Source organism: Sinohyriopsis cumingii, chromosome 5 (assembly GCF_028554795.1).
Source record: "Sinohyriopsis cumingii isolate HCF-2022 chromosome 5, ASM2855479v2, whole genome shotgun sequence".
Taxonomy (NCBI): Eukaryota; Metazoa; Mollusca; class Bivalvia; order Unionida; family Unionidae; genus Sinohyriopsis; species Sinohyriopsis cumingii.
In genome coordinates, this window is record NC_142965.1 from 78,219,259 (window position 1) to 78,245,244 (window position 25,986).

Sequence of the window (25,986 nt, forward strand, 5' to 3'; positions counted from 1 at the left end):
TAGTACCAGTATTAAATATAAGTTCTAGTTAGTACCAGTTGTACATAGTACCAATATTAAGTGCAAGTTCTAATTAGTACCAGTTCTACATAGTACCAATATTAAGTGCAAGTTCTAATTAGTACCAGTTCTACATAGTACCAATATTAAGTGCAAGTTCTAATTAGTACCAGTTCTACATAGTACCAGTATCAAATGTAAGTTCTAATTAGTACCAGTATTCTTATGACTGAGATGATCAAAGTTTTCAGTTCTGAAGTGATCCAGAAGTTATAATGATTCTGAATTATTGTGGTGAAATCAACATGGATGGGTATGACAATGAAGGGCTAAAATTTGTTGAATGATATACTTACAATGAAATTTTGCCATGGCCTTATCAATCTGCATGTTCTGCATCACTTAAAAGCAGTAATAATAACAGGTTGGCCACACTGACAATTGAAAAGTCCTAATGTAATATTCTTCTATGAGAAAAGAGGAATTCAAATAGCCAGACCCCCTACCCCTTCCTCAAGATCAGCTCATTTGTACACACAATGCATGTATAAAGTCAAAGACACCTTGATTTCTAGATGAAAGGCAAACATCTTGGAACCATATCCTGGGCAAACTGTACTTATATCTTTCAGGCAGTAGTAACAGCATTCATATATACAATACCCATAACTCTGTAAAATTAACAAATTTTAAACTAAAGTTTCATAATTTGTGCATGAATTCATTTTAAAAAAATCAAGAGTTCATTCCATTATTAAGCATAAAATCCTGGAGTTATAGAGCAGCAGGAACATAAAGTATTAAAACACCAAGGTGGCTGCATAAAACTCAACACAACACAGCTTAAGTTAGAAGTAACACTATTTGAATACATTCACAAAGTAATCTAGTTCTTTCACTACCTAGAAAGAACTGCAGTAGAACAGTGGTCAGGGTAACCTTGTCCTCTTGGTATATGCAAGGAGTTGTAATGGCACAGTGGTTAGTGGCAAATGTCAAATACATTGATAATCTCAGCCGAGGTGCCAGATCATTGAGTTCTGTTAACTGTGGCTAGTTCTATGTTATTTCTTCTTAACCAAGTAAAGGATATTACAGGTATCATACAATCAATTTTCTACTTTCTTGGAGTCGTTTAAGTATAAGTGATCCAGAATCTATGCCGATACTTGCTTACAAGTCCAGTCAAACTTCAAACTGCACATACACAAATCTGCCATCATACCCGAGTCCATGCAGTTTGTTAGGTGTAATCAGTAGAGCAAATATCATATACCATGATCTGTCATCACATGATGTGCCGGCAGATAAGGGTCTATATTGCTTTAAGTTGGACCTGTCTTATTACGAATATATATGGTACCAGTTGAGGCTTTTATTTTAGATTACCATTGATTTATCACCAATCATGACCATTTTCAGTATTTTGCAAATCCTACACGGCTTTGAGATTATCTGCCATCTGTAAAGAACTACATTCAAATACTTTTGTATCATATGATTCTGATGCAGTCAATAAAACTTTTCTGCTTTTGGTTGTTATTTTTCCCCATTTAATATTTAATACCTCTTCATTTTGACCTGTCAGTCATAATATACCATAATTATTCACCACCTAGATACATGTGATTCTATCATCGGTAGATCAAAAATACTGTTTTAAAGACCGTCTACTGTTCATAGAGGTTTATAGCTGAAATCTGTACCAGTGTTGATATGTCTTGGTTTTGCAATTTCATTGTAAATCTAAGGAATAGCCAGTTTAGAGGAACTTCAGCAAGTTGAGAGATCAGTAATAATAATGACTATTTAATGTCATCACTAGAATAACATTATTTGCAATAACACTCTTGGTAGAAACATTGAATTGACTGTATCCAAAATAAGATTATCAAAAAGAAATCTGCCATTGAATAAAACTGAGATGACAAGAACTTGTAAAACTTGTGTGTGCCAGATATGATGGCTTTATCACAAATCAATGTCAACCTAGTTCTGCTTACTAAATAGGAAAAACAATGACAATAATTCGCATTAATGTTTGAACAATTACCTTACATAAGTCATTCCAATTAACCATGAATGTGAATTGTCTACATCACTGGTTGAATATGAGTTGTGTGGCATGTCAGCTGTTTTTTTTGTTTTATGGCTGCCTATTGACAACTCTTTCATTTAACCCATGCAATAATATGAATAACCAAGGCAGCTTAAGGGTAAAACAAGTCAGCTATTTAAACACCCATTTCAGAGTACAGGTAAACATCGCTCATTTTCCATTCCCACTGAAACCTGGCTTTTATTTCTGCTTAAAAAATGTACTATTAAAAATTATTACAATTAATATTATTTCAAAAATATGGTGTCAAGAAAAATGTGAGTGTCACACTATTTAGGATAATTATGGTAATTATCGGGGGGGGGGAGGTCTCTGTCATGAGTAATATGCAACCTATATGCAGCACAATGTCAGCATGATATAGCCAATAATGTGTTAAAAGTGTCATTAGAAAACCAACCAATCAACCAGTGTAGGTCTCTGAATGTGTTTCTTAGGTCCCTCACTTCATTATTCTTGCCAGTCATCAATAAAAGACAACACACATTACCACAACCCCTGGGAACTGTCATGAATTCAAACAGAGGTAAACTGTTTCCAGAGTGAAAATTTTGACTCTAATGAGAAGCAAGGATCAGAGACCTAATTTAACGATTCTGTTTAGGACATTCGAATTCATAAGGAGTCAGCTGAAGTTTTGGCAAGGATATTGCTTTTAGGAATTCAGTCAATTTATTTTCATCCTCAAAAAGCAATAAATATGGTTCCCAATGTCCTTTTTGTGGTAATAAGCTTAACCATTGCTGGCATCCATTTAACAGAAGCTGCAAATATTGCAGAATACTTTGTTTTGAACGGACTTGGATACCAATCACCTTCCAACGGCAAAGGAACATATCATCCAGCAGAAGGAAACCTCACACATAACTTATCTTATTTAGTCAGTCAGCCTGTCAAATAAAGCATTTAGTCAGTTAACTGAAATGTTTTGTAGTAAGATTATTTCCATTCTTAGATATGCTATCACTTATCAAAACTGGCCAGTGCTTAACAGACTGTAAAATTATGTTTGGAAATCAGCTTCTTGAAGCTGCAACAGCGACATCAATGATTTCAATTGATAGTTGTTAACGAATCACAGTGCATGAACTTTATGTTGCAGAAAAAAGGCCTTTAGCGAATCATTTTCTTTAATATATATTCCAATAAATTTATTAGATGGAATAAAACACTCAAAACGTAGAAAAACCAGGCAGATGAGTGCAACTGCAAACTGCACAGACCAAGATCTGCCATTGCATGATCACCAGCAGATCTGGGTATGTGCGGTTTGTTAGGAGTAATCAGTAGAACAAACAGCGTAGACCCTGACCTGTATAAAGCAAGTATATACAGTAGTCTCTTTTATAACGTTGTTGTTGATGTTGTTGTAGGGTTTAACACCATTTTTTAAGCACAAGATAGGCTATACATGGCAGTCAGTATAAATGGTGGAGGAAGAAGAACCCATGAAAACCCCTGAAAGAACCACCAACCCACGAGAAGCTACTGCCAAGCTTTCTCACATACCCACATTGGCCGAACATGAGACTCGAAACCATGCAGAGGTGAGATGGTAATCATCCATAATGGTGAGCTCTTTAGACCACTCAGCCACTTGGGGCACCCCCTTTTTATAATGTTGGTATGATCTTGAATGGTAATACTTTATGTAATGGTAATAACATTCACAATGTAACTCAGTATAAAACAATGTAATGGTGCTAAATTTTTTAGAGATAATTTTGCAGTACATTTTGTCGTGGTGAGCATATGTAACCATTACATTTGATGTATATGCTAGACTTGCAAAAAATTGCTGACTGAGGGATTAGATCTATTTTGTTTTTGCGGCATGGACTGAAGTTAAATAGTGGTCTGAGAGAAATGTCAGTGTAGGGTTAAGTGTAAGGAATGATAGGGTTAAGACAAGCCAGAGTAAAATATTTTGGAAAACTTGTGATGTTTTAAATTGATGTCATAAGATAATATTTTCCAGAATAGTTCTTCATAAAGGCAGACTAGACAGGATTATTCTGACTTCCATGGGAGTATTGAAATTTTGGAAGTTAAAGAAAGTAATCCTTACTGGCTAAGCTAAATGAGGAGGTGTGATTCCTAGATGAAATTCAAGGTTTTAAAGTAATCTCCTTTACGATAATAGTCAGCCTGAATTTTTCTGCTGAAAGTGGAAGCTGGGTCTTAGATCATTAAAAAGTACTCTTCTTGTTAAATAAATCATCCAAGGGACAGACGGTCTGAAAATTTGAGAGTCCCGAAAACAGAGAAGCGATGGAGGGGATTCTCTGATAGGTAAGTGAGGGCTCAGAAAGGCACAAAGAAAAAAAAAGCTTCATACCTGTACCTTACAGTGGAAAAGAGCACAGTCTAGAACCAAGATGGTTGACCAAAGTGGCTAGAGAGAGAGCAAGAGAAAGAAAAGAAATGGGTAATGGCGACCTATCACGAACAGTGATTGGGAAAGAATTAAAGCAACGTGGTCATGCTGACATGCCGGCAATATGAGTGCAATCATTCACTTGATAATGAAATTTGTTCTATAGGTATAACCGAATGGAGAATTTAATTTTGCATAAAGTTGTAACTATTTCCAAGAGAAAGTGAATCATTCAAATGTTCAATTTCATTTTGTGTAAGTAATTGATGTTCATGTTTTTCTGTTGTATATCTTTGCTCAGACCTCTGCTATTCCATCCATTAATTTAATATTTTATAGCATTAATTACTTGATCCGGGCAATAACACTGGTTGATCATCTTCTAGATAATGATAACTAAAGCATTGTAAGGAGTGGGGATCATCCACCACTTTCTGACAGATGACCTCACATACCCAAACCAAAATTGCAAGCTTGTTTATACTGCACTGTATACTGTTATGGATCACTTGAACAGTAGTGTAGTGATGGACTCGACAGCATTATAATAATAATAATAATGAGGACTTTATACAGCACTAATCTTTAGAAGCTCTCAGCACTTTACAACACTAGACAACACCTAAAAAACATACATAATGACATAATTACAAAAAAACAAACACAATGAAATTAGACAACTGAAAACATACTGAAAATATTTAAGGTAAGGAAACATTATTAGGTCTTAAAATCTTTCTTACAGTCAAAATAGGTGAGTTTTAAGAGCACTCTTGAATGGGATCACTCTGTCTTTGTGTCTAAGTTTAGTGGGCAATTCATTCCACGTTGCTGGGCCCTGGTATACAAAAGAACGTTGTCTATATGACTTCATTTGCTTAGTGGGAATAATGAGAATATGAGTGTCAGAAGAGGAGCGTAAGTATCTTGCTGGTGTGTACACATGGTTGAGGTAGGATAGGTATGTTGTACTGGAGCCCGTCAGTGAAATGTAGCACAGAGAACACATTTTTTGTTTGATTCTGGATCAAATGGATAGCCAGTGTAGGGTACAGGCAGTGGGGAGGTGTGCTCTAATTGTGGTACTGTAAGGATGATCTGAGCAGCTGTGTTTTGAACTTTTTTTAAGTTTCTGGAATAGATGTTGAGATGAACCAGACAGAGCTGAGTTACAATAGTCCAGTCTTGAATGTACTAAGGAACACACAAGTGTTTTAGTGGCATCAAATGAAAGATATTTGTGAATGGAGCTGATGCATCTCAGCTCAAGAAATGCAGCCTTGCATATGTTCATGATATGTTGGTACAATGAGAGAGTACTGTCTAGAGTAACATCTAGGTTTCATACTGACTGTGTGAATTTAATGTTGGTGTTGCTGATATTTATTGATTGAGGTAAAGGATGTGAATGAGAAAGTCTGTTTTAAACAGAATGGCCTCAGTTTTATCATCATTCATCTGCAGCTTGTTACATGTCATCCATGATTTCACATCAGAAATGTACCTCTCTACACCTTGGATGGTAGCATCAACTTCAGTTGGGTGGCTAAATTTGTATATTTGGGTGTCACCAGTGTATAATTGGTGAGTGTTATAAGTATGATTGCCTGTATAAGATTCTAATTGTTAGTAGTGACAGTTGGCCAGAACATTAATCCCAGCATTCTGGATATTTGATACCAGAGACTGTCAGCAAGTCCAGTTCTGTTGGGTGTAAGGGCAAATTTCTGGCAATCTGTGCAGAACACATTAGTTTGAGACCAGAGAACAATTAATTAGGTTTATGGGGACAGGCACGTATCAAGTCGCCATACAGCCATGATCGGTAATGTCTTTTTGAGGGGAGAATTTCATTCTTAATTAAGCATTTGTTTATTTAGCCAACAGAAGACTGGTGGAGACAAAAGCTAACTTCGATTCCATAGTGTAAATGTCAAAACTGAAAGATCGCAGAACATTGTTACTCAATCTACAAGGTCAAGTTGACCACGACTTTGGCGTCTCGGGAAAAAGGCAGCAGATATATTTGATTCTGATTGGTTACGCTAAATAAGGGGCATGTTTCCCACATTAAATTTCCTAGTTTTAATATTGCCACATTGAAAATTTTAATCAGTCTATGCTTTTCTGCAAGAGAAAACAAGCGTAAGAAGACTCTGAGAGTAAATTTGGGAGAAATTCTCTCGTAAAGCTGTGGTCCAAGAGGACTGTTGTCGAGGAAAACCGATGAACAAATTTGGTGGTAGAAGCGAGGAATGCTCAAAGCTCAAAAGTATCTGTGACAATTCCATGTAATTTGTTGATGCCATATATAATGCTCTGATGAATTTATTTACTTATATTTGCATGAATCTACTTGTTACATTCGTATATCAATTTGCTTTATGAAGTATAACTGTGCTGAGTTTATGCACAGGAAGTCATACATTAATCGTTAGATAAGTTTCACGAATCATTTTAATTTGTCCTCTTGTTTGCATAAGAATTAGATTCTAAGAATTTCATGCATTACATTAGTTAATATGAGTTACGAGAATCCATGTGAGTTCATCAAATTTAGAAGACTTCACATATGATTAAGGTTGAGTGTATATTCGTCGAACATGACGTAGTAAGGCATGTAATGTATTTCATTTACTCACTTGTGTAAATTGAGGCTGGCTTGGAACTGTTATGCCTCGTGTGGTGTTCATGTGTGGTGTTAATGTGTGAGGAATTAGCCGTTAAACTAACTAGAGTCATTATAGGACATGTGGAGCCAACTGATAACCTTAGCATCTATTTAGCACCGATTGTAAGATCTGATAATGAGAGGGGAATAATGCAAGTCCCTGTATCGTAAATAACAGGAAATTTAGGTTGTCTCTATTTATATTTTTTAAACGGGAGAAAATAGCTCCTGCGATGTATTATCTCTGAGATGTATTCTGATATGTATCCTGTGACGTATCTGTGAATCTACATGCTATGCACAGAGTTGAGGACCGAAAGAGGCAAGACACTGGAAGTCGAAGGAACAGCTACAGTGGAAGTGGAGTGAACTGAAGGACAGGTTATGCAATTGTACAAGGCATTGACTTCGACTGTTCATTCGATCCTATAATGAACTAAATCAATCAGTAAAACAGATCGGCTACTTTATTTAAATATATTTGTGTTTTGTAATTCGGTGAAAGTTTTATTTCTACAAGCAGAGTATATTCCTGATGTAATTAATTCTCACAGTTGTTTTATGTAATTGATTAAATTGTTGTTTACATGTACAGGGGTTCATGTTGGTCTGTTCTATATCTCTGCTCAGATCTCTATCTATCCCACCTATAAGTTTCACCACTTATATTCATATTTACTCGAACCGGGCAATAACATTGAGGGTGGTCAACCTCTAGATAACGAGAACCAAATTAAGTGGACACCTTGAAAGAAGGTACAATCTGCCAACCCACAAACCTCTTGCAAGAAGAGGGGACTTAGTGAAAGTTTCTACAGGGTGGACCATGGGTACACTTACATGTTGTTTATCTTCCCATGGCTAATTGAGCCTGGACTAGTCATGCCCTTGGATAAGGCACAAATGTTAAATTAATTAAGATCCCCAAGTCTCTAACCCTTACTAAAACAAGAGCAGAGTGGTAGAGCAGGCAGATTTTAGTGGGGCTTGGTACTGTAAACAACACTAGTTTCTAGTTTATGTGAAGATTTTAGCTTTATTTTACATAAAGTAGGACCCTTACTTGGTGTTTGTGTGTCCTTTGAACCCGAATGTAACAAAGAGACACTGGATGATGATATATGACACTTGAGAGTGGCTGAGTATATAGAATGAAGAGAACAGGTTCAAGAACAGACCCCTGTGGAACACCACAACATAGATCAACTGGGCTGAAGTGTATTCCATTTACAGACACAATTTGTGTCCTCTTGACTAAGCAGGACTTGAACCATAGTAAGGCTGTATCATGAATGCCAAAAACGTGCTGCAGACGGTGAAGTAATATATCATGGTCTATTGTGTCAAATACTGCAGACAAGTCAAGGAGGGTGAGGACTATAATCCTTTTGCTATCCAATGCAGAGAGAGGGTCATTAACTACTTTCAGAAGAGTAGTTTCAGTACTGTGGCAAGGGCTATATGCAGACTGTACATTACGAAAAAGACTGCTCTTATTCAGATGAGATACAAGTTGGGATAGAACAGTTTTTTCTAAGGTTTTTGACATGAATGGGAGATTAGTTCTTTAAATCATTATGGTCGGGTGTTGGTTTCTTCAGCAGAGGCTTTACAATGGCAGTTTTGAAAAATGATGGGAATTCCCCGGATGAGATTGAGGTACTAATAACATCAGTTAGTGAAGGCAATATTGGATCTAAGCACTCAAGCTGCAGTGATGTTGGAATCGGATCAAGTTCACATGACTTGGGTGCACTCTTCATCATGATTGTACATGCTAAATCCATAGAGACAGGTTCAAATGCTGCCAATGGTTGCCACTGATATTCTGTATCGCAACTGCATGGTGAGGATGAGTCAAATGAAACTGTTCTGTCAAGCTCATCTCTAATGGTTTGTACTTTGTCATGGAAGAAATTTGCAAACAAATCCGGAAGGTTGACTAGAAAGAAGGTAGTTGGAAGTGGTGTTGATTTGTTCCTTGACATTAGCTTGTTAGTCATCTCGAAGAACTCTTTGCAGTTGGAACTTTCCATGATGTTAGTTCTGTAGTGGGCTATTTTCACTACATGGACTATGTGACATTCTTCTTAGCGACTTCATAGATTTGCTTATGAATAGTGAGTTTGGTGGAAAACCAAAACCTCTCAACTTTAAGGCAGTCTTTTTTAACAGTGCAAAGCTGGTTCCTAACAGTACAATACCACGGAGAACACTTCTGAACTGATACTCTGCACTTGGTTGCTGAAGCATATTTGTCAAGCAATGAATGCAGGCAGTTATCAAGTTGTTCTGCTGTAGGAGGTAACTTAGTTGTCAGCTTGGATGTCATGCATTAGTTGGGTTCTATTTATAATATGGAGGTTTCTCTTAGTAGCAAATAAAGGTGGAGGGTTAGGGACTGATACGTTATGGTGAAGGACTTGTGAGGATTGTAGGAAGGGACTTAACAACATTATAGTGAGGGACTAGACAGCATTGTAGTGAGAGACCTGACAATATTATGAAGGCCTTGAAAGGACTGTAGTAAGGAATCTGACAATATAGTCAGGACATCGGCATTATAGTAAGGGACATTACAGTACTATAGTGAGGAGTTGGATGCATTATAGTGAGAGCATTATAGTAATATAATGAGTGACTTACAACATAGTGAAGAGATGACAGTATGACACTGATGGACTTGACATCATTATAGTGAGGGACATTAAAGAATTATAGTCAGGAACATGACAGCATTATAGTGAGGGACTTGACAGCACTGTAATGAGGGACTTGTAAGTTTTATAGTGAGGTATTTGAGATTGTTATAGTGAGGGGGTTGACAGTATTACAGTCAGTGACTTGATATCATCATAGTGAGACTTGAAAGCATTGTAGTGACAGACTCGAGTTATAAAGTGATTTGAGAGCATTGTAGTGAGGGACTTGACAGCATTATAGTGAGGGACTTTACAGCATTATAGTGAGGGACTCTACAGCATTATATTGAGGGACTTGGAAGAATTATAGTCAGGAACTTGACAGTGTTATAGTGAGGGACTTGACAGCACTGTAGTGAGGGACTTGTGAGTTTTATAGTGAGGTACTTGAGATTGTTATAGGTTGGGACTCAACAGTATTACAGTGAGTGATTTGATATCATAGTGAGAGACTTGACAGCATTGTAGTGATTGAATCGAGTTATAAAGTGACTTGAGAGCATTGTAGTGAGGGACTTGACAGCATTATAGTGAGGGACTTGACAAAGTGGTCTAAAGCGCTCTCCATTACAGATCACTGCCATCTCACCTCTGTCTGCGTAGGTTCGAGTCTCGGATTCGGCCAATGTGGATATGTGAGAAAGCTTGCCAGTAGCTTCTCGAGGGTCGGTGGCTCTTTCTGGGGTTAGCCCAGGTTCTTCCTCCACCATTAATACTGGCCGCCATACATAGCCTATCATGTGCTGAAAAATGGCGTTAAGCCCTACAACAACAACAACATAATAGTAAGAGACTTCCTCTATTTTGCTCCCTTTCTAGACCAAGAGAATTTGGACAACATGTTGGAAAATACACAGGCTCCTATTTAAAAAGTAATTTAAACAAGCAGACTAAATGTAACAAAAATGGACACAGAACTGAGAACAGACAAACTATCAACATATGTTAATGATTAGACATTACAAATGTTTTCTTGACCTTTACTATAATGGTCTTAATATGTCTTTGTGATATCACACCCAGACAAGATGACCTGGCCCCTACCTTTCCCAGTTTAATTTCTTCCTGAGACAAGAACCAATTTACGACTTAATGAGCATCACTGAGAAGCACAGCATATGTATAAAATCTACATTTATGGACCTTGCAGTTGTAATGGCCATGTACCCTCCAAAACCCAGTCAATGATAAACCAGTGTGATTAACAGCTAGTATTGTGTATACTTGCTTATAAGAAAAATCCAACTGTAAACTGCAAAAACCCAGATCTGCTATTGCATAATGCACCAGCAGATCTGGGTCTGTGCAGTTTGTTAGAAATAATCAGCAGAACAAATAACATTGACCCTGATCTGCATGTGCATTATTCTATGGCAGATCCGCAGCTTTTGCTTTTTGCAGTATGACTCGACTTATAAGTATTTGACAGTACTTCAAAAAATAATGTTCAACCCAAATATCAACTTTAACCACATGGATTGTAACAGGCTATATCAAACTTTTTTGTTTGCTTTCTCCCTAAAAAAACCCGCAAACTGATGAAGATAACGATACAGTATGATAGTGCTACGAACGTTTTCTAAATTCTATGGCAGCATTACATTAGTCCATAATTTGATTACTTGTACTAAAAGCTGTCAAAAGATGGATCCTGTTTGTTCTAAAATGTTACACTAATGGAACCTAATTACTATTATGTATTGACCATAATGTTAATAACTTTTTAACCTTCTACTTCTGTAATCTAATTTGGCTGACCTGCCATTGGTCCACATGGGTTGCAGCATATAAACACCAGTCTGGAATGTAAAATATCTATCTCTGCTATGCCACATTACTTGTCTATATCATAATGTGCCATAATGACCCTACCATAATCTTTACCAGTCCTTGGCTAATGGTTACTTATATTGCTATCAGCAACCTTGTAACCAATGTAATGACTGTATATACTGTTATTAGTCTAGTCAAACAGCAAACAACCAAGATCCTGAGAAGCTATAGCATAATGCACCTGCAGACCTGGGTCTGCCGTTTGTTCAACTGATTACTTCTAATATACTGCAAAAAACCCACATATGCTGCTGCATTATGCAACAGCAGCTCTGGGTCTATGCAGCTTGCAGTTAGATTTGGACTCTTCTTATAAGCTATTATATACAGTACAGTTAATCATAGAAGTTAAACACTGATGGACTTTAACATAATGTGCCTGCAGACCAAGGTCTATTTTGTTTGTTCTAATGATTACAACTAACAAACTGCACAGACCCAGATCTGCCATCACATGCGACAGCAGACCTGGGTCTGTGCAGTTTGCAGTTGGACTCGACTTATAAGTGAGTATATATGGTATAGAACAATTTAGTATTGTATTCATTCAAGCTATGAGTTCCAAGTATGGAATATAATAATATCAAGGTTTCTTTAGAATTCAATAATTCAATCATAACATATATAATTTTAAAAAATTTAATATTTTAAAAATCTGATAATGATGCAAATTCATATTTCAACAGGAAACAAGCGGCTTCTCATCTGATTATTTTGTCAAGTGCTTTTGCATCATTCTGGATCCACTGAATTACCTAGTCTATAACCATGACCATTCTGGTGGTAGTGGGTTCGAACCCCAGCTGAGTTATACCAAAGACTTGAAAAAATAGTACTGGCAGCTGCCTCACTTGCCACTTAGCATTAAGAGGTTAGTGTTAGGACAGATCAGCCTGGTGTCAGGATAATGCGACTGCATGGGACAAGATGCTACATGTCTGTGACATGATGTCCCAGTGCTACATCACTATAAACTGCCACACTGCAGACATTGTAGCGCTACGACTAAGACTGTTAAAGCTATGTTAAAAATAAAACAATCAAGCACAATGTGACCAACATTTTTTGGGGGCCTTACTACTGACACTTGTAGCTTAAAAAAGAATCCATACTATATATACAGTTCAAGAATATCAGGAGGACTCCTCTAGAGAAGTGACTCTGTCAGGACAAGACCCCGCCCTGTATTCTACATTGTGCATATTCTGGGGTTAGAAAGACTTATTTATTATATATGAACAAGTCTGTGGCCAATATTGCTGTTTCAGAGCAACAGATGCTGGGCCTGCCACTGAACCAGTGAGGGTTATACCATCAGAGCAACCCAGGTTAACTACCCTTGTGTATCCTCATGCAAATCACCTTGACAACAAATAATCCACCACAGATACTCACTCATATGAGTATGACATGTCCAGCTGCAAATATAGACCGTGAACTGCTATTCGCTTAATATTGTTTATGCTACTAATTGCTGCTTAGAAACTGCATAGACCCAGATAATAATAATAATAATAATAATAATAATAATAAAAGGCTTTATTTAGAGAAGGTAACTCAGTTAGTTACAGAACTAATCTACCTTGAGGCCTCCTATATGTTATGTACAATATATACAGTATATACAACATGATGTGAGGAGTCTGGCTTGACACTAAATAATTAAGTAATTTTAAAATTAAAATTATCAAGCCTGGAATACATGCACAGGCATCTGTGAAAACATAAACATATATATAACATAAAATATCATCCTGCATTGAAAAATTAAACTATGAAAATGACGCAAAATTACAGAAAAGCTTGCAGTATTTTTTGTACTTGTTAAATTTTCTAATTTTCAGATCTGTTGCTCCTTTGTGTAATCAGAAATCTAGGTTTCTGCATTTATGTCACTATGTACAAACTGTTGTTTAATCCATAAAAAAAACAATAATCCACAGATGCTTGCCTAATCAACTGTCGTTACATACCCATGCACCAGGAAAACCATGTTGTTGAAACAAATTTATTACCCAAATTGACAATTCAACTAACATGCCTCCATTATACATGTTAATGATGCAAAATATATTGACTGCATATAACTTTGCTGAACTTGCTGTCACTAACACATCTGAACTTAATGTGCCAATGGTATTCAGTTTTATATAAAATCATTCGGAATATACTGACATTAAAATAAATGCAATTTATGCCCCTTTTCATAAAAATATCTTGTTAATGTTCACTTATTACCATGCTTTATGCATGAATTTTTTGTTAGAATATCAAATTATGTAACAATAATTCGTATTTGCTTCATGACTAGAATGCCTTGAAATTCGTTTTTGCATGGTATGCTGATGGAACATACATGTTAATATTGGTAAAGATTCTAGCTCTTATACCGTATTTACTCATGGATTGAGGTCCAACGGCCAAATGCACATACTCAGATCTGTCACTGCAGAATGCACCAGCAGATCTGGGTCTATGCAGTATATTAGGTGTAATCAGCAGAACAAACAGTATAGGCTCTGGTCTGCTGGTGCATTATGGTACAGCAAATCAGGGTTTATGATATTTGTAATTGAACCTGACTTATAAGTGAGTACATATGGTACAACTGTACGTGATAGATCTTGGTAATGTCTGATTAATAGAAACTAATTAAGTCATTATGTTAAATGTGTATTTCAAATTCATAATCTAATAATAATAATCTAATACTGAAATAATAATTTATAATTTCCAATGCTTAAGAAAATGGCATTCACTCTTAAAGTTATTTGTAATGAAATACAAAATAATAATTACTGACAGGTGCCTTAGAGAATTTGGTGTTTTTGTGTGTGTGGCTAAAGTGTAATATCATGGCAAGGAACAACTGCCTATGAACTGAATAACTGTACTGACTATTTATTTTAAAAATAGTAAAACTCTTAATTTAGAAAATCTGGACAAATCAAAATCCTTCATATATAGCAAGATATCAACTTGACATTAAAGTCTATTCCAATGTGTCAAAAGTTAAGAGAAAATGCATAACTTTAACCTTGTAACAAACATTACTTTACCTCTGTTTAATTGTGTTTTCCCTTTGGAATGTTAGGGAAGCCAAATAGGTATGATGCATCCCAGCATGCATTGTAAGAGAGGACTAATGGAGTAGTGGTTGCAAACCACTGAAATATTCATACAGGATCATTAATGAGATCATTTCAACTGACTTAATTGTCTCTTTTGGAAGCCCATGGTGAACAATGATTTAAATTATTCAAAAGTTTTATACATTTTATCTTAACAGAAGTGTTCGATTGTATTTGGTAGATATTACGAGAGAAAAGGACAGCGTGAAGAAATTACATGAGGTTTTTATTTATTTTGAAGTACATGTTTGCATTTATTTAGCAGGGATTATCTTCCTCAAGTTTTATTCTGCAATGTGTTATCTGTATATTTTTTGAGCTTTCCTTTTAATTGGTGCAGTCTAGCCAGTATTGTGCTGATGTGCTGTTAAAGCTATTAAACATACGTACACATACACACACACACACACACACACACACACACACAACATACATATAAGTGGCTGTGTGATACAGGCAACTGCCCAGGGTGCTGTGGTACATCTTTTATTCTGTATTTTTGAGGATGCCCAAGAAAATGCATGTCTGAGCGCTGTTTCATCCAGCACAAATCTGTGATAGCCCTGCACACATACACATGGTCTCACTATAAGGCAGTATACTCTACAATTTCCATGGTCAATGTTATAATGAGGGAGTACTGTATCATGTAATTCATTATAATGCTGCCTCACTATAAGGCATTATACTATATGACCCCTCATATGGTGTTACAATGAGGGAGTACTAAATTATGTACTTCATTATAAAGTGGCCTCATTATAAGGCTTCCATGGACAGTGTTATAACGAGGCAGCATGCAATCAAATTTATTTTATGTTGTGTTATAAACGGAATCTGAGCTAATTTCACATGAAATCATTTGCTGGCGAAGGTTTACAGTAGAAATTATTTGATTTGTTCTGTAAATTTCATTTTAAAATTAGCACTCATATAAAATCCTGTATGTATTAGATGCATCCAAGTGAAAACTGCATAGACCCTGATGTGCCATCAGATTCGAGTCAATATAGTTTATTCTGCTCATCAGTCCTAACAAACTGCATAAAAAAAGGGTAGTATGTCAACTGCATATGACTCAATCATGGAAGCATATTTTCAGAATTTTATTTCAGTTCAAGTTTAAAACTGGAAAGCTGCTAGCAGTATTTGCTGCAGTATTTTCTAAACAGGTTTTTCAAAGGGTTGTTTTTTTCTTTATCTAATAATCTGCAACTGACATGTCTATTTCAAAACCAATCATGTCATTAAACATTTCCTAATAGCGAGGAAATTAGTTTTCTTTTTTCAAAATTCTATGTGACAGCCGATTTGAACCAAGGTAGTTTCTGTCTCAATTAATGACACAGTTTTATCTTGGTGTAAAGCAACTAAGAAAGAATAGTTTGTGCATAGTATGCGGCGTGTAGTTTAAATCATATTGGGTGTCAGAAGAAAATCATGTGTTGCACAGAATACTATTGTACCTACATATTGTTGTACAAAAACAGTGATGTGCTATACAACAGGTGAGACAGGAATCCAAACTAGCACATCAGGATATAAACGAGGAGAATATATTCATTCAAAATCAAAATCTTTCAGTTGAAATGAGCCATTGATGTACCGTATACACATGCTTGTAAGTCCAACTGCAAACAGCAGAGCCTGATCTGCCATCATGTAATTTGCTGGCATATCAGAGTCTTTGTTCTACTGATCACTCCTATCAAACTGCATTAACCCAGATCTGCAAAAGCAATATATTATGGCCGATTTAGGTCTCTGCAATTGGTAGCTGAACTTGATTTAGAAGCGAGTATGTACAGTATGGATGCATTTATGTATGCATACAGTTTCACACAATCATTTTTGACTACCACTCACATTTAAGTCATTTATATGTCTTGTGATTTAGTGCGTGCTTTAGATTTTTAATGTAGCTTTAACAATTTCTAGTTGTATTTCTATGATGTCTGCAGTGTGACAGTTTATAGTGATGTCTAGTTCTGGGGCATCATGTGGCAAACATGTAGCATGATGTCCCACCCAGTCACATTATCATGACACCAGGCTGACCAGTCCTAACACTAACCTCTTAATGCTGAGTGCCAATTGAGGCAACTGTTAGTACCATTTTTAGAAGTGTTTGTTATGATTCGGCCAGGGTTTGAACCCACGACCTCCTGTATCTGGGGCGGATGCTCAAACCAATAGGCCACTGGAGCAGACATTTTCTATGTCTTGTCATTCACATGTGAGATTTCTATGTTTTGACATGTGAGACAAAATTTCAAGCCATTCATATGGTTAGCAAAATTGAATCATTGAAACATTAAAAATGCAAGCAGCAATTATTATATCAAGTCCCTCTTATACCCTTTCTGTGACATTTCTGAGAACCTTCATATTTCCTATTTTTACCATATCTGATATGATAATCCTGAATAACAACAAATATACTCTGGAGTTACCTATTTTTTTCCTTGGCATTAATTCTGTGGTATTTGTTTCAAAAAAATTATTTTCTTTCAGAAATTTTATTTCAATATTATGCCTCTGACTGGAAGAAGGTGATATACCATGTTTACCATATTTGTTGGGACACCATATTTGTTGGGACACCATAATTCATTTTAAAAGTAATGTTTTTGTGCACATAATTTGTTTCCAATTCTTAGTTGTGGGACACCTTTTAAATCATTCGAAAATTACATGTTGGAAAATGTACTCCAACTGAAATTTTATTTTAACAAATATAAAACTGTGTACTTGAGATAAAACTTTAATCCACTGCAGCAGTATCTCATCAACACAACCCTTCTCTTGCACACATACGATCCATTCTTTCGGTACATAAATATTTTTTTTAGCTTTCTCATACTGTGAAAAATTGTTAGAAGCAACACATCGCCTGCAGCGGAAACTGCAAGGTCTAAAGTCAGATTTTTAAAAATCTACACCAGTCTTGCTAATTCTCACACTTCTGACCCCCATCTTATCATCACTCTGTCCAGAAATGCGATCAAAGTACACTAGAATTTCATCCATGTTAGTGATCATATTGTCAGGGAAATCATCAGCTTCTCTTCTGGCCTTCACAAATTTATAGTGATGTCTAGCACTGAGGCATCATGCCACATGATGTCCCATCCAGTCACATTATCCTGACACCAGGCTGACCAGTCCTAACACTAACCACTTATAGCTGAGCGCCAAGTGAGGCAGCTGTTAGTACCATTTTTGTAAGTCTTTGGTAGGACTTGAATGGGGCTCAAATCAACAATCTCCCGCTTCCGAGACAGATGCGGTCAGGTGGGTGGGTGGGAGATATGGGGGAAGTCCTTCAGTTTACAGCCCAAGTAGTGGTACGTACCGGCCTGTGCATGGGCTGGAGCCTTAACCTCATCTCTCACCTAATGGCAACAAACAACAATCTACTAATTACAACCTATTTAGCAGAAAATTAATTGTTAATTCAGTACCTTAAAAAATAATACAACTAATAAAATGTAACCAACATATAGAAAATGGGAAACCCAATAATTATTAATAAATTAATAAACATAATGATCTTCTGGGTTTTTTGTTCCTCTTTCCTTGATAAACTTTAGAGGGACACAGGGAACCTTCGCATGGGAGAAGTATGAGGCCAAGGCGTCGCACGGCTGTCACGGCGCTACGCGAAGTGAACAAGCCTGGGAAAGAGTCTAAGAAAAACCCATACAAAGGATATGGACAGACAGAACACATAGACGGGGAGATAGTAAACTTAACACTAGGGGTTACCCATTATAACGTGTAGGAAGATAACTAACATACTTTTTTATCTATGTGATTTTAGGCTCTATCAGATTACTGTTCTGTTTTAAAAGTACCATATACACCAGATATGGCCAAAATAAGACCATACTGGCAGATAAGGCTGTGCCCATACTTTGAGAAGCATATGGAAAATGTGATGTGATTTTGATTTTTAATGTAGTTTTAAAAAATTTTCAGTCATATCGCTACAATGTCTGCAATGTGGCAGTTTATAGTGATGTCTAGTACTGGGGCATCATGCCGCAGACATGTAGCATGATGTCCCACCCAGTCACATTATCCTGACACCAGGCCGACCAGTCCTAACACTAACCTCTCAATGCTGAACACCAAGCAAGGCAGCTGTTAGTATCATTTTTGTAAGTCTCTGGTATGACTCAGCCGGGGATCGAACCCATGACCTCCCGCATCTGAGGCGGACGCTCTAACCACTAGGCCACCGGAGTGGTCATATGGAAAAAAAATAAATGCAGTTCCTTAAAAAGGGAATGGCTGTCTTTCTAAAAATGAGAAACATCTTATCATGAACAAACATATAAAACAATAAAATCTGCTTTATTTTTCTTTTATAGATGCAACTGTTTCTCATTCAAATCTAAAATCAGAATTACAAGCTATAGAAAATAAAATTTTGGACCCAATGTCCAAATAACAAAAAAAAAAAATTTCCTTTTATTTTATTTTTTTAAAAATTAAATTCAATTAATCAAATCATAGGAAAACTTGAGGGGAAATTTGACACTAATGTTGTCCTTACATACAAATCTATAGCACACACACACAATATAGCAAATACACATATATAGCATACACAGGACATAGGGGACCTTAGCAAAGGTCACTTGAAAACAAAAAGGGAAGGGAATTCGACTAGGACATTGAAGCCTAAATCGATGAATAACCTTTTAGAATACACTAGGGAAAAAATACCCCATGAAAAATTTGCATTCGAATAAATTTTGAACACTTATTTTTGGGGAAACTGGGAGAGGCATCTGTCTGGTGCCCCTCCCAAAAGATAACATATTCAAGCCTTTGCACACAACCACACATAATTTGTTTCTCAATGTACATGTCAATGAACAATGTAGCGTGTGTTATTGGACATAATCGATACATGCTACAGTATCGAAACCTATGCTACATATATGGATTTTGTGGATATATTGAATTCTTTAATGCTAATATTGAAAAAAAGGAATAAATGATAACAATACAAGGTTAGTTTCTTTTTTTTTATCATCAAATAAGTGTTTTATTTATCTGTTTTATTGCAATGTGCAGTGGGGGGGGGGCACGCATGCAATACAAATTTTTTTCATTTCTTAAGTCTTGGGTCATATGACCGAGGTAAAAACAAGTTTTACCTTCAGTTCTGAGGCAGGAAAAAAATAATTATTTTATTGTGTCCCAGCATATACGGTAAACACGGTAGCCTCTGTAAGTGGGTCATTATTAATTACTGTACTTATCTGCTTACAAGTCAAGTGTCACTACAGATTGCACAAATCCAGATCCGTCATCCCATAATGCATCAGCAGATCCATGACAAGGCAGTTTGTACGGAATAATCAGTAGAACAAACAGCATATACCCCAATACCTTGGTGCACTATGTGATGGCAGATATCGAGATCTGTCATTTGCAATTGGACTTGACTTATCAGTGAGTACATATGGTAGGTCTTCCAACTGTAGTTTGTAGCATGAAATTTTGAGTAACTGATTGCTCACCAATAACACTGAAACAACAGTAACTGCTAGCCCACCTGCAATATACTCCACCCCACCTAAGTTGAGCGAGGGATGTAGAATAGACCTGATGTGCTGTCATAAGAGGCGACTAGTGGGGGTTGGAACATTGGCTTAATGCTAGTAGCTTGAGAGCACTGGGGTGCAGGTTTAAATCATAACAGCCCTGATCAGCTACTGAAGTGTGTCCTTTGGTGTGTTGCTGTGCCATAAAATGCCAAAACCAAACTCACCAGCACTACGGTCAAGTCTGTCATAAGCAGAAGCATGTTGGAAGTAAGAGTAAGTTTCTCCTAAAACAGGTAGTTGCTTAACAGAGGTGATTTTATGTCAGGTTTACTCTATAAATTGCTGTATATACTCACAGGTAAGTCCAACTGCAAAAACAACCAGATCATGATCTGTCATTGCATAACATGCTGACAGCCTAGGGTCTATGCTGATTTTTCTACTGATTACTCCTCAGAAACTGCACAGACCTAGATCTGCCAGCACATTACATGACATCAGATCTGGCCTGTGCAGTTCGAGGTTGGACTCTACTTATAACTGAGTGTATATGATATCTCTCAATAGATATGATCACAATTAACTGTATGGAAAGCTAAGTGTTTGAGAAAGACCAGACAGGATTACATGACAGGCAGAAAAGTTGTAACAAACCATTCTTGACAAGAGAAACCCAGGAATTTCTTGCATGGTTGCATGTATTTTTCAAAGCTAATTGGCCACAAAATGAGCTCATTCTTACATCTTACTTTCATTTGGAAACAAGAAAAGGAGCAAACTGTTCAGCTAGGTAAAATGAACACAAATATACATGTATTTGATTTGCTCAAATTCATATATGACGGATTTCATTTTCTTACCAATATGTGAGGGGGCAAATTTCTGTCGATCTACGAAAAGCACATTAGTTTGGGCCAGAGAACAATTAATTAGATTTATGGGGACAACCGCTTGTTAATTCGCTATACTGCAGCGATTCCTGATGTATGGTCGGTAGAGGTAGAGATTTTTAAATTAAGCATTCATTTACTTAACTGCGAGATGGACTATTAGGGACACGGCTACTTCAATTTCATACTGGAACTGTCAAACATGAAAAATTCCAGAAATCATTATTCAAAAACCTGGAAGGTCAAATTGACCCCAATTTTGGCACCTAGTTATAAAAGGCGGCAAATACATTTCATCCTGATTGGTTACACTAAATAGGGGCATGTTTCCCACACAAAATTTCCTAGCTGTAAATATTCCCCCCATCAAAAAAACTAATTAGTCTATGCTTTGCTGCAAGTGTCAAGGTACAGGGTACTCAGAGAGTCAATTTGGAAGAAATTCTCTCATAAAACATTTGTCCAATGGACCGGATGTCCGGAAGGTCAACAGACACAATTTTGGCAGTAGAAGCAAGAAACGTTTGAAAGCACAAATGGTATTTGCATCAAATTCAGGAAATTTGTTGATACCAATATAATATGTTTTGCTTTAATTATTTGATAATATGTGCATGAATTTAAATTTGTAGATCAATTCTCTTGATATAACTGTGTTGAGTTTATATATACACATGAATTCGTACAATAATTTTCTCTATATAAGGTTGTAAAATTTTCTGAATTAGTCGTCTTGTTTGTGTAGGAATTAGGTTCTAAAAATTTCATGCATTTCTTTAGTTGATATGAGTTATGAGAATCCATGTGAATTCACTGATCTTAGGTAACTTCATGCATGATAAAGACTTGAGTACATATTGACTGAAATTTAACGTCGTTAATGCTAAAGACTTGAATGTGTGTATTCGCTGAACATAACAAAGCCAGGTAGTTAATTTCATTCATTCATTTGTGTAATTGAGATGAGAGCGGAACTTCTAAGTCTCGTGTGTTAATGCAAAGTGATGAATTAGCCATTAGGAAGTACATTAATCTTATGAAACTAGGTTTGTTTTGGTCTGCCAGGCTTGGGCTAACTAATAGCTTTTGTATCTGTTTCAATACCGATAGTAAGATCTGGGGGAGTAATGTTATATCCCCAGTAGAATAACTGACAGGAAATTTAGGTTGTTCTGTTTTAAAAGGGGAAAATAGCTCTTCAGACATATTCCCAGAAGTATCCTCAGATGCACCTATGCACTGACGACATATTCAAGTATCTGTGTATCTACATGCTTACATATCCACCTACCCACACTAAGTTTCAGGGCCGAAAGGAGGCAAGACAGTAGGGAGGTTGGGAGAGAAAAGGAAAGGGAAAAGGCTAAAGGACAGAATAGATACAGTGAGATTGGAATGACCAGATCTAAGCAGGTTATGCAATTGTACAAGGCAATGACTTAACATTGTTCACTCGATCGTATGATGAACTAATTCTATCAGTAAAACAGATCAACTGTTTTTTATAAATATATTTGTGTTTTGAATTTGGTGAAAGATTTATTTAAAAAAGAAGTGTATCTTCCTAATTTATGTTATTATCACCACTGTTTATGTAATTGATAAAATTTTGATTTTAATGTACGGGGGCTCGAGTCATTATGTTCTAAATATCTGTTCAGATCTCTATTTTTCTACCTATAATTTACTTGATGTGGGCAATAACAATAAGGGTGATCATCTCCTAGATAACGAGAAATGAATAACGCAGACATCTTGAAAGAAGGTACCATCCGCCAATCAACCCACACCCTTTACAAAGAGCGGGGGGCTTTACACAATAGAATATATTATTAATAATGTTTACTATTATTGGTTGCTCTTATTAGTGTCATTATTATAATTTATAGTGTTATTACAATTATTGTTATTATGATTACTATAATTATTATTATTACTATTAATATCATTGTTACAATTATTATTATTATTTTCATCATGATTATCATCATGATTATTATTATTATTATTATTATTATTATTATAATTATTAAATAATACATGATGTATTTAAATGTGAGGTAGTATTCAGAATCTGAATATATCCCATTTTATCTCCCAGTAAAACACAGAAAAAAAAATATTTATCTTGATGAATATATAGCTAACACTGTTTGAGGTCTGCACATTACCAACAACAGTACTCTGCAGGTAGCTAGCACTATTTGAGGTCTGCACATGACCAACAACAGTACTCTGCAGGTAGCTAGCACTATTTTAGGTCTGCACATTACCAACAACAGTACTCTGTAGGTAGCAGGCTCTTTTTGAGACTACTCCAGTGGCTAAGTAATTAGAGTCTGCTTGAATGCAGGAGGGGATTATTTAAAACTGAAAAGTCAAATTGAGCACCATAACTATTTAATACAGTATGAATGACTATTTGATACAGTATGAATGACTTGATACAGTATGAATGACTGTTGATATAGTATGCATAAATATTGATATAGTATGAATGAATATTGATACAGTATGAATGACTTGATATAGTATGAATGACTATTTGATGTAGGAATGACTCTGATATAGCATGAATGACTGCTGATGTATGAATGAATATTGGATACAGTATGAAAGACTATTTGATACAGTATGAGTAACTGTTGATATAGTATGACTTGTTACAGCATGAATGACTTTATATAGTCTGAAGGACTGTTGATACAGTATGAATGACTATTTGATATAGTATAAATAACTATTTGTGCTGAGAAATCTCATTACGTCCAAAATAACTTTCAGAATTATGGTAGTGAGAATTAATTCCAGTTGGGAATGGCTTGGCACTTTATTGCTAACATTCAGGTCAAATGAACCTCCACATCACTGGAGTAGGTCACTGTGACCTCCATTTTATTTCTATCTGTGTCTCAGAAATCTAATGTTGATGCCTAAGTTAACAACAATGATAAGGATGCCACATACAAGACACATATTCCTCACACATGATTTGAAGGCACCATAAAAATGGCAATGCTGATACACAGAGAATACTTGGATAAAACAAAATGTATTTTTCATTTAGGTCTCAGATGAAACAATATTGGTCACTTAGCAATTAGAATTTGAATGACAATGATGAATTCAAGGGATTAACACAAATGACACTGATGGCAGATGTCCAAAAATAGGACAAGCCTTCCAGTCTGGGGTGAATGAAGGAGTTTACTGCCAAGTCAATATTTCTGTTGGCACAGATTTGGCACTAACAAAGGTATCCTGATAACAAAGCTATTACCAATCATGTCATACACTTAGTAAAACTGACAGTATCCAAACAGGTCAAGGATGACCTGAATGATTCTGCTGTTTGCTGTGACAATATAGCTTTAAGAAAATGGTACAAGCAGGCTCAAGAAAATGCAATACAGGAATTGCTAAAGTATTTTATATTAATTAATATATGTGTAATAAAGAAGAGAGAATTTCCAATAAGACAAAATTCAAAGAATCCTCCAGAGATATGCAGGATGTTGTCAGACTGGTTTTGAATTACATGTGGTACTTTACAATGAAATCCTTCAGAAAAATCCTCCCTTCTCATAGCATAGGTGTGGTCATGTATCCCATTAATCTGAACATATTCTACCAGTAATTGCTACTTACTGAAGATACTTGCTTATAAGAAGAATCTAACTGCAAACTGCACAGACTCAGATCTGCTATCACACAATGAGTTGGCAGATCTGGGTCTGTGTAGTTTGTTAGGAGTAATCAGTAGAACAAACATCATAGACCCTGATCTGCAGGATCATTATACAATGGCAGATCAAGGTCCATGTTTGCAGTTGGGCCCAACTTACATATGAGTATATACAGTAGGTTACTAATTTACTTGCATGTCAGTATATACAGCAGATTACTAATTTACTTGTATGAGTATATACAGTAGGTTACAAATTTACTTGTGAATAATATACATTAGGTTACTAACTGAATTTTATGTGAGTATATACAGTAGGTTACTAATGGACTTGTGTGTGAGTATATACAATAGGTTACTAATTTACTTGTGAGTATATATGGTAGGTTACAATTGGATTTGTATGTTAGTATATATATTAGGTTACTAATTTACTTGTATGTCAGTATATACATTAGGTTACTAAAGGACTTGTGAGTATATTCGTTAGGTTACTAATTTACTTGTATGTGAGTATATATAGTAACAATGGTTATCTGTTGGTACTTTCTTTGTACAAGAACTGAACAGCAAATAGATGATTACATTTATCTGCTTATATATTTTTTATTAAAAATTAAAGGGTTTAGCGGAGAGTAAAGCTGTGCATTAAAAAGTGAAGATCTGCATGCATAATTTTTAACATAGGCAGTGTATATGAATATCTATTTTCCACAATCTCTTGAAGAAAGTAATGACATGGAAAGAATTTTCTTCATGTTAATGTATTGCATGGAGTGAGCAATTTCATTTCCATCAAATCCAGAGAATTTTATTCCACACAAAAAAATAAAATATGTAATTACTTCCTAGCTCTGAGAGTTTTGACAAACAATGATTGATTGACACAATAGAAGATTCTCCATGACGCCGGTAGAATGGCATATCATTTTAATCCCTGCTAAAAGCCCTTTCTCTACTATTACACGAATCATGTGTATCAATTTCTGAACCACTTACGGTCACAATGTCTCA